Below are 11,823 nucleotides of genomic sequence, written 5' to 3' on the forward strand. Positions count from 1 at the left end.
GACAGAGCCGAAGTCGCCAGTCTAAAAGTCCAGGAAGGGAGAAAGCACACTCACAATAGTCCAATCCAAGTCAAAGAATCACAGGAATCAGGAACGCCAAGCTCTAGAGCCCGGACCCAAAACCCAACAGGAAAAACAGGCAGCGACAAACCTACGCAATAACAACACTTTGCCTTCTGCAAAGGATCCCCATTTCAGACCCCACATCATTATCCGAAGATGAGCTGGCCTCCACCCCATCATCATCCCCCACAGCTGTTCCTGTCATCACACATGAACCCCGGTTACCATTCCTCCAGCTCCTCCATCTCCTATCAAGACTTAGTTTTCCCCATGACCCAGATGTATCACCAGTTTGCCAATCCTCCTGTCCTGAAAACCCCACAAACGTATCACTAGAAGTTGGCTCTGCACACATATCCCTTATTTCTTGTACCTTAGTCCAGTCCAATGTGCCCTCCTCATTCGCATCACTCCCAGACCCATCATCCCCAGAGAAACCCAAAAATGATTCATCCTCTGTGGGAGCAGTAAGTATATCCCAGAGCTTCTTCCTCTGCCGTTCCTCATCTGATTCCTGCTCCCGAGTAACCCTCTTAGTTCACATCCAGCCCATCTCCTTCCTCACTCATTGACTCCTCGCCACTTGAAAACCCTTCAAACTTGTCTTCATCAGAAGGTGCCATAAGTATATCCCAGATCCAGACTAGGACGCGGAACAATGGCTTCAAACTACAGGAAAGGAGATTCCACCTGAACATCAGGAAGAACTTTCTCACTGTGAGAGCTGTGTCGAACAGACAGTGGAACTCTCTCCCCCGGGCCGTGGTGGAGGCTCCTTCTTTCGAGGCTGGAGGGCCATCTGTCGGGGGTACTTTGAATGAGATTTTCCTGCTTCTTGCAGGGGGTTGGACTGGATGGCCCATGAGGTCTCTTCCAACTCTACGATTCTATGATTCTATATTCATGGTGTTTCATCCAAACTCTTTCTTGGAATATCTGGTTTTCCCTCCCTCCAGCCTCCTTTGTGTTCTTCCTTCTCCCCCTCACACGCATCATGTGTCACATCTACGCATAATGTTTCAGAAATTGCCTTTCTCTAATTTCCACGGAGACCTTTTTAATTATTATTCCAGAGTTATAATCAAAGTGTTGAACTGCTTTAGCAATATTACACAGTTAAGCATTTGGATTATTTCCTTTTGTTACTTGCATTCTTTTTTCCCTAACTTGATCTCTGCTGAGTTTGGGTCCTAGAAAAAAAAATACTGCTATCAGTGATCACACAACCACTGTGGCATAGTGACTCCATGTGATAAAGTCCTTTATTTCAGGAATTCTTGAGTTAATTTAAATTGAGCTGAAGAATTAAAACTCCTTCATAATGGGAATACTTTGAGTTGGGAAAAACATCCTGTAGATCTCAAATGCAAACTATATGTAAATGAGAAAATCCTAGGACTTTTTTTCTTGTCTGGAGAACTTCTGAAAATGAGTTTCTGGGTTAAATTCTATTATTAATCCTGACTACAGTGTATCAGCTGAATCAATGGGATTGATCTATTTATTTATTCTGCATTCATTAATTTAATTTTTGTCCTGCCTCACTCCCTGTACAAGGTCCAAGGCACCTTTCAACGTGTTAAAGCAACACATTTATCTACATGCAACCTACATATAAGTTTAAGATGCAATAAATTTTTCCGACATTTTCACTAGCTGTTCAACAACATTGAATGGATTTGCACTATTTGGGATGCCAGCTTTTTCTTCCATGTCTTAAGATAAAAATGGCTTGTTTCCAGAATTTCTTTAACTTCTATGCTAATCTATTATTCTGCTAATATCACCAAACCCAAACAGTCTATCTTTTGTACAATGCCAGTAACCTCATCACTTTGGGTGAGCATCAACTAGTGTATAAAGGATTATTATTTTTTAACACTACACATTGAAAAAGTCATAAACATGGACTTTAATATCAACCTAAGTAAGATGAGAAAGGCAGTGTAATCAGCTGCCAGATTTATTAGTGTTCCTTTCTGTCATCCCATCCTCCATTTGCTTCATTGACTTCTAATAACATTTGCCTTTCTTTCTGAAATGAAATCATGTTAGCATGACAAACATTAGAAAAGAAATCTGTTCACTGTATTATAAGAATGTATTATAAGAATGGGGAGCTTTCATATGCTTCGTTTAAATAGCACCTCATTATTACCAGTGAGACTCTCCCTGCTTATTGAGTGATTCTGATAATTTTCCCTAAACGTTTTTCCCTTAAAGTAAGAAACTTCAAAGTGAATTGGAAGGACAAGGAAATGAATCAAAGAGGAAAAGAGAGATATTTATGGAGGGCAAGATGACACTTAATTCTCCTACACAGAGAGAATGTTTTTACCATATGTTATAGGGCAAATATATTTCTGACTCATTCACTCAGTTAAAGCAGAAAATAGGAAACTGAAAGTAATGTAAATTCCTATCTGTGTTTTGTGTATAAAATAGCTACTTTCTGTTCTCTTGCATGTGTGCACACTGAACTACATTATATTGAACTACGCTGACCATATAAAGCAGTTCAAGTTGTATTATATCACAGTGTATATCATTATTCAGCCATGGCTGACCATAAGAGATTGTGAGAATGGCCATTTATCAATATCTGGAGCAGCCTGGGTTCTCTACCCTTGGCATAACTGTTTGATTCTAGAATTCTATGAATTTGAGAGATCCTATTGAAAGGTGAGAAAGATGGTACTGACTCGTATGAAGCATATGAGAAGCTCAACCTCTCATTGAACATCAAGAAAATTAAGGTGCTCTTCCAGCAGTCACCAGCCAATCCCTCTGCAATGCCAGAAATACAGCTTAATGGTATAACATTAGAAAATGTTGACCATTTCTGCTACCTTGGCAGCCACCTATACACAGAAGTCAACATTGACAGTGAAATACAACACCGCCTGAGCTCTGTGAGTGCAGCATTCTTCCAAATGAAGCAGAAAGTGTTTGAGGATCAGGACATCCTTAGGGATACCAAGGTGCTTGTTTATAAAACTATTGTCCTCCCAACCCTGTTATAGGTAAAGGTTTCCCCTGATGTTAAGTCCAGTCGTGTCCGACTCTGGGGGGTTGGTGCTCATCTCCATTTCTAAGCCGAAGAGCCGGCGTTGTCCGTAGACACCTCCAAGGTCATGTGGCCAGCATGACTTCATGGAGCGCCGTGACTTTGAAGTAACTCTCAGAGCATTCAGTAGGACGTTGGTTGGATCTATACTGCCCTATATCCCAGGATCTGATCCTAGATTATCTGGCAGTGTAGACTCATATAATTCAGTTCAAAGCAGATAATCTGGGATCAGATCCTGAGATATAGGGCAGTGTAGATCCAGCCTAACTCTCACTTAAGTGTGAATATAGTAGGATACAGTGTTAATTGTAAGGCAAACTAGCCTATTTAGACAAGCATAGACTCCTAGGGAAATGTTGCTCCTGACCTTTCCTCAAGGCTACATAACTCTTCCACAAGACAATGGATTTAGAGGAGATGTATATGTTCAAAATATAGATTATTTTACAAAACAGCCCAAGGCTTACCCCTCGTAAAATAATTAAGAGACAATTCACTTCTCTAATGAGACCACAGCAATAATGTATTTCTCCTCCAGCTCTTCCTAGATTCATCTCTCTTTCTTATCATTGATCCTGCAGTCTCCGAAAGCTTTGCTCCCAGCTGACTTGGGTACTTGGTCTGTAGCAGAGTAAATAACTGTTTACATGCATGATAGACTTACAGTCTAACATAATTAATGTCATTCTGAACCACTTAAAAGGTGTGTGTGTGAGACTGAAAAAGCCTGTCAGCGCAAACCAAAGTAGTTTTTCCCTAAATGAGAATTTACCGGTTGGGGAGGTGGAGAGGAGAGCATTTCCAGTAATTATTTACAACTGCAACCTCATTAAATAATTAGGTAATCAATAATAAATGTGCTTTTTTGGTGCCTTTTTATTACTGAGGAGGCGGGGGGAGTCAAGCACACATCTATTAAGCCGTCTGAGTCCTCGTAACAGACTTTTACAAAGCATGTGAAGTTGTCCTGTATTTAATTTAGCTTTTAAGGGTGCCCAGCTTGTTACTGGAGCTTTCTATTAGTTCAGCAATTTCTTTGCTTTCTATGCCTTGTGGAATTACACAGCCGGAGGGTGTTCTAAGTAGTAAGTGAACATTTACACCTCTAAAGGCACAACAATGTGCCTCATTCATTAGCACAATTACTGACCTTGGTATAATTAAACCAGTTATGTGGCAGTTAAACAAATATGCAGCAAACAGGGCATGTACTCAACCATGTTCAGGCATCCATTTTCGCGAACTGAATCAAGAACCACTGACTCAGCAGCCCCTTTTCAGCTTTATTCTCCCCATGTCAGTTCTTAACCCAGCATTGGCCCAATACTTTTTGCTGCCTAATGCAAGAACAAGTGCTAGATATGACAGGACAGGCCCCTGATTTACTGAAATCTTGGTGTCACGACAGTATCTTCTACTACATCTGACAGCCACAGAGCAGCTCAGAGTATCTCAGACAGGCCTCCCAATCTTTATGATTTTGTTCTTTCTTTGTTTCTCGCCATTGACTGAGGCATTTATCTCACCTTGCCTCATGACTGGGAAGCTTTGTCCTAATCCCAGGGAGTGGCCCATCATGTTCAACTGGGTTCTTCTGTAGAGACAATTCCCCAATATGAGAATGAATGCTGGCAGAACAAGCTGTATCAGAAGTGGGATTGACACACACAGCTTTGCTCTCTACTTCCGAACTCTTAGGAGCTCATGACATTGATGAGGTCCTGTGGGGCAATTCACCAGGCTCTGTAGTGAATCAGCAAGGCAGCAGGTCAATCTCGTCACCCCACACCCCACCTCATCGGCAGCGATGCTTCTGTCAGCGTGGGAGGTCAGGGTGCATGCTGGGTGGGTTTCTTCAAGCTCCTTCAATCATCTGCACACCAGCACCCTGATGAATTGGTTGCAATCATCTGCCACACAATTCCTCTGTTCAATGTCAGACTCAAAGACATCTCTAGTCTAAAGTCCAAACAATTATTCAATATCTATAATACATATTCGCAGTCTGGGGGTTCTCCTGGACTCATCGCTGAGCCTGGAGCCCCAGGTCTCGGCGGTGGCCAGGGGAGCCTTTGCACAACTAAGACTTGTGCGCCAGCTGCGCCCGTTCCTTGGGAGGTCTGACTTGGCCACGGTGGTCCACGCTCTGGTTACATCCCGTTTGGACTACTGCAACGCTCTCTACGTGGGTTTGCCTTTGAAGACGGCCCGGAAGCTCCAATTAGTACAACGGGCGGCAGCCAGATTAATAACTGGGGCGGCTTATAGGGAGCGTACCACCTCCCTACTTAGCCAGCTCCACTGGCTGCCGATATGCTACCGAGCCCAATTCAAAGTGCTAGTTTTACCTATAAAGCCCTAAACGGTTCTGGCCCAATCTACTTGTCCGAACGTATCTCCTCCTATGAGCCAGGAAGATCCCTAAGGTCATCTGGAGAGGCCCTGCTCTCGGTCCCGCCTGCCTCACAGGCACGGCTGGTGGGGACGAGGGACAGGGCCTTCTCGGTGGTGGCTCCCTGGCTGTGGAACACCCTCCCCAGAGAAATACGGCAAGCCCCAACCCTTTTGAGTTTTAGAAAAGCCCTGAAAACATGGCTATGTGCCCAGGCTTTTGAAGATTAAATGATAATGACGACCCGGACTGATTTACGGCTACAGCACGAGGATTTTGGAGGAATGGATTTTAATCATATGTTTTTATATTTTTATATTGTTTTAATTGTTTTATTGGATTTTTATTGCTGTTTTAATTATGTATAGGCATCGAATTGTTGCCAATTTTGTACGCCGCCCTGAGTCCCTTCGGGTGAGAAGGGCGGGATATAAATGTTGGAAATAAATAAATAAATAAATATTTACAAAACACAGCAAAAGCCATCGCTCTGAGCTGGCATTCTTCTATAGCTTCTTCGCTCGGCAAGCACCAGCTCAACACTCACAGAGATAAGAAACACATTCCTCAGTCTGCAGGAAGTTCCGACTTCCAAAGCCAGAAACCATGCCTGATAGGTCAACAGCAGTCACAACAGGCTGTCAGTCAAACTAGCCTGCTGTTAACTGTTTCATTACTGAAAAACACACTCTTGCAAAACAGCAGAAAACACTTGATTTACATTTCATACACATACAACCATAATCCAACAGCTTCCCCATCACACATGGAGAAGCATCACGGAACAGCTCCCCCCTGCGTTGGCCCCATGGTTTCTAATGGAACATGGGAAGCCTCCCGTGTTCCTGGCACAGTGTTGTATGATGCTTGCACCACAGTTGAGCCACAGAGCTCTGCCAGAAGTGATCCAGCATCATCTGATGGTGTTGTAGTTCAGCCCATGATTGTGCCTACTCCCAATGTCAATGAGAAAATGGATCATGGGATTGCTGGGCCTGCAAGCCAGCGTAAAATTTTAAATCCTGAAACTGAGCAGTCTGTGTCTACAACAGCTAGTGAAAGCCACATTCCAGAGAGGGTCCCAGATGCTTATGAGATGTCTTTCTCTAGGGAAGCAAGGTCAGAAGCTGAAGTGAGTTCTGAGGATAAAATCTATGTGTCTGGGAGGCACATCAAAACTGCAAATATACAACATGATTCACAACTGGTTTAAACTATTGTTTATTGAAATAAGCCAGAATGAACCCTGTTTAGAAGCTTGAATATTTAAAGAAACCATCATTTGAACTCAATCTCAGTCTTCTGTTTTAATTATAACAATAAACCTTTGGTTCATTGAAAATAAGGCGTCAAGCATTTTCAAACATAAGCTGCACACTTTGAGGGTGGGGCACACATGAGTCTTACGGCTGCTGATTTATGTAATCTTCATTTTGTAAGATGTGCAAAATCTGGCCACTCTAGGTTTACATACTCATGTGAGACCTCTGTTGGAGCAATCTTTATTCCATATCTCCCAGGTAGTGAGGATAATGAGCTGATAGATAAGAGATCTAGTTTTCCAGGCTGCTCAACAGAACCTTCTAAGGTCACAGCGCTTGTTAGAAAAGAAGCCAGGGAAAACAGCATGATTTCATGTTTAGATTAGTGAGGTCTGAGGGATTTTCCAGTAGTCTAGTCAACATTGGTAAATTGAGGCAACATCTCTTGCCAAGTCCTGGTCAAGCCTGCTGAGGGAATTCTGCTAAGGGAATTCTAATTCCATGTCTTTGTTTTTTCATGTTTCATGCTTCCAAGTTTGAAGGATTATTCCTGGATTTTTGTATTGGATTTTATGCTTCCTTGTGTATTCTGGCTCTTTTGTATCCCTGTGTAAATACCCTGTTATTTTGGGTATTTCAAACTACTCTTGTACCTTAAATCTTGTGGACTATTTCATACATTTGCATTGTGAAATTTTTTTACTATTTTTGCTGAACTGCCTTTTATATAATCATGGGATTTGAACATAAACTGCTTTGCTGATTTAACTTGGACTGGAGTGTGGTGGTTAAGTACAGAGGTGCTTCCTGCCCTGGAATACAACAGATGGGGCTCTGTAGCTCAACTAGGGCCAAAGCACCCTATGATGCTGAAATGAATAATGTGATTTTTTTTTCTTCGTGTCAGGAGCAACCTGAGCAGCTTCTGGTGTGAGAGAATTGGTCGTATGCAAGGACGTTGCCCAGGGGACGCCCGGATGTTTTTGATGTTTTTACCATCCTTGTGGGAGGCTTCTCTCATGTCCCCGCATGGAGCTGGAGCTGATAGAGGGAGCTCATCCTGAGGTCCTTGATCACATGGAAGGAACAATCTTGAAATATCCTTTTCCACATGCATTTGCCTTTGGCACTGTTTGCCGCTATTTTCTGTCTTATTCTGATCACAAACCTTGCATCATAACATCAGAGCCACTCTATCAGGAATCTTTGTTTTCCACTTGAATTTCTTGCTTTAAAACTCTTTGGACTATCTTGAATTTCAAGCGGGGGGTGGGGAGAGATTTTTGGTTGAATCAATAAGAAAATTATACTTTAAAAGCATGTGAAACGATCCTTTGTTTTTCTTAGCTTTTCAGGGTGTCTAGCTTCTTGCTTTGAGGACTAGTGTGATGCAATGATTTGAACATTGGGCTCAGACTCTGAAGACTAGGGTTCAAATTCCCTCTCAGCCATAGAAGTGTAAGTCATTATCTCATTCTGAGAAGAAGGCAAAGGCAAGCCCCTTTTAAACAAATCTTGCTAAGAAAACCCAGTGCTAGGTCTATTTTAAGTCTGCCATAAATTTCAAAAGACCTGACAGAACACCAGAGTGAGAACAAGCTTGTTACTTGAGCTATCCATGCATTCAGGGATTTTCTTTCTTTGTATGCCAGGTGGAATTGTACAGTCAGAGAATCCTCTAAATAGTAAGTAAACATAAGATGGTTACACATTGCCTAGATATCGCCCATCGGAACTACATGTTTGACTGTGATTTCACTTTAGGGATTAAAATGAGCTGAATTTTCTTTCAGAAAAAAACCATAACAATGTCATAATTGTCTCTATCATTAAATAAAATAGGCACCTATCCCAAACAGCCAGTGTAGGGGGACATAAAGAGGTGGTGAGATGTTTTAGAATTGTAGGCCCTTTCTACATTGTCATATAATCTAAATTATCCAATCAGATAATCCACATTATTTGCTTTGAACTGGATTATATGATTCTACATTGCCATGTAATCCAGTTTAAAGTAGATAATCTAGATTTTACATGGCGGTGGAGAAGGGGTATTAGGGCCCTTCTACACTGCCATATAATCCAGAATCTCAAGGCAGATAATCCACATTATCTGCTGTGGATTATATGAGTCTACACTATCAGATAATCCAGTTCAAAATAGATAAAATGGATTTTATACATCTATGTAGAAGGGACCTTAGTCTCTTGCTGACTGGTGCAATGGAGGAAGATGCTGCCCATCAACAGTATTCAAGTAAAATGCATCTGTTAATCCAGATAATCCAGTAACAGATGCATTTTACTTGAATACTGTTGATGGGCAGCATCTTCCTCCATTGCACCAGTCAGCAGAGACTAAGGCCCCTTCTACATAGATGTATAAAATCCAGAGTATCTAGTTTCCATTGATCAGCAATACTATTTGAATATTTTCAGCTCCAAAGTTCTGATAGTAATAGATTTTGGAAACATTGGTGTATTAAGCAGAATAATCTTTACCTTTTCATGTCTACAATAAATGAGGGATAAGGCAAAGTACAAGATGACTGTCTTCCATTCCCCAACATCAAATACTGGATTATCTGGATTATTTGATGTTGGGGAATGGAAGACAGTCATCTTGTACTTTGCCTTATCCCTCATTTATTTTAGACATGAAAAGGTAAAGATTATTCTGCTTAACACAACAATGTTTCCAAAATCTATTACTATCAGAACTTTGGAGCTGAAAATATTCAAATAGTATTGCTGATCAATGGAATTTGCTGACTCTCGGGGCTGGTGATCATCTCCATTTCTAAACTGAAGAGCTGGCGTTGTCCGTAGACACCTCCAAGGTCATGTGGCCGGCATGACTGCATGGAGCGCCGTTACCTTCCCGCCGGAGCGGTACCTATTGATCTACTCACACTGGCATGTTTTCGAACTGCTAGGTTGGCAGGAGCTGGAGCTTACAGCAGGCGCTCATTCCGCTCCTGGGATTTGAACCTGGGACCTTTCGGTCTGCAAGTTCAGCAGCTCAGTGCTTTAACACACTTCGCCACCGGGGTTCATACAGACATTGATATAAACAACAGAAAAAACCAAAGGAAACCAATATATTTCACCAAAACATGCTTTGCATTTGTGGTTTAAACATTCTGAATATAAAATAAGCCCATCTGTCTTATCCTTATGCAAAAGAGCAGTTCAGTGATCTAGATCAAATCAGAATGATTGTTTATGAATAATGTTGGTTGGTCTCTGGAATTTGAGGTATGAAAAGGATTTTTAAAAATAGTAGAGGTGCAAACAATCTGCATTAGGTCCAGCAGATGGCAGCCATAAGACCCACATCTATCTTTTGCTTTGCCCTCAAACAGGAGGTGGTTGAAAATGTTTCTATCAGTCAGGCAGTTTGAGCCTGGAGAAAGTTTTCGAGATGCAGATGTACTTGATCATGTTGTACCACCTTTAAAAAGATTATCCTTCTCCTACTAGCATCTTGTTTTGAGAGTAAACTTACTCGATCACAATGATGTTCTCCTTTGAAAAGTGAATGGGACAAATATAAAAAGGTAAAGATTTCCCCTTAACATTAAGTCTAGTCGAGTCTGACTCTGGGGGTTGGTGCTCACCTCCATTTCTAAGCTGAAGAGCCGGTGTTGTCTGTAGACACCTCCAAGGTCATGTAGCCAGCATGACTGCATGGAGCGCTGTTACCTACCTGCTGGAGCGGTACCTATTGATCTACTCACATTTGCATGTTTTCAAACTGCTAGGTTGCTAGAAACTGGGGCTAACAACAGGAGCTCATCCCATTCTGCAGATTCGAACCACCACTCTTCCAGTCAGCAAGTTCTGCAGCTTAGCGGTTTAATCTGCTGTGCCACCATGGCCCCTGGGAACAAAAATACTCAGAATAAGTAATGGAGCAAAACATAGGGAAACTTGGTTTACGTCCAATATCAGCATTGGGGATTGGCATTGCTGGGCCTCTCTTGTGTGTCATCAACAGGAGTTTCATTGCCCATCTCCTGTCCCTGCTGCTCATGTTTCCTGCTCAAATCTCATCCCTTTTAGAAAATGACTGTTGTGGACTGATGAAAAGAGATTGAGTATGCAAAAGCTAGCCAGCCATTACTCTCTAAATTTTTCTTTAGAGCTGAATAAAGAAAGGATTTCAGACAGAATCTGAAGAAGCCTTGGTGTCTTATCTCACATGGTGCATGAAAACATTGAGTGGGCATTAACCTGTCTATCACAAGTTAATCTTCTTCCTATTTTATATGTCCTCAATTTTATTCCAGAACCTTGATAAGGGGAACATTATATGTGAGCTAGGAGCCATTTCAAACTATCATAATTAGCTACAATGATTATAAAGTGTTGTTTGAATGAGATATTAATGTAGTCATTTTGGCCAATAATGAGGAGATAGGCATTTCTGGAAGCTTTATATGCACCTTGAATTCAGCATCAGCTTCTTGTTGAAAGGGAGGGATTTGAAAAGAAAATCCCCTTGAGAATAATCAGTCATATTCTACAAGAAGCTGACATATGGGTTTCATAGAAAAGTCTTGTGTAATCTTTAAAATATAGAAGAAGAAAAGGGAAAATGAATTCTCTCTCTCTCTCTCTCTTTCACCAAGAAAACCATATACTAGAGGATGGATTGGCTTGACACATAGTCATTAACAAGAAGCTCCATTCAACTCTTTGTAATGCTGAGACACTATTTGAGGCAACATTGCTTAAGTGAAAAAAAGAACAAAAAGTATCACGGCACTTTAAAGACTAACAAGTTTTAGGTGGCACAAGCTTTTGTGGTTCTGCTTAACAAAGTGTTTTATTCTCTTTCCTATTCAGAGGGAAAGCTAATGAAGGATGGCTGGATCAATGCACGGATCAATGGATCCAGGTGTCACAGAAAAAAGAAGTGAAGAGAGCATTGATCTCACCACACCCTCAATATGCTCATTTTTGGTACTTTCTTCATGTAAAAAGTGATTTTTCTGAAAAGCTCCCTTATCCATGGAAATGTGCCACGGAGT

Source organism: Anolis carolinensis, chromosome 1, assembly GCF_035594765.1.
Source record: "Anolis carolinensis isolate JA03-04 chromosome 1, rAnoCar3.1.pri, whole genome shotgun sequence".
Classification (NCBI taxonomy): domain Eukaryota; kingdom Metazoa; phylum Chordata; class Lepidosauria; order Squamata; family Dactyloidae; genus Anolis; species Anolis carolinensis.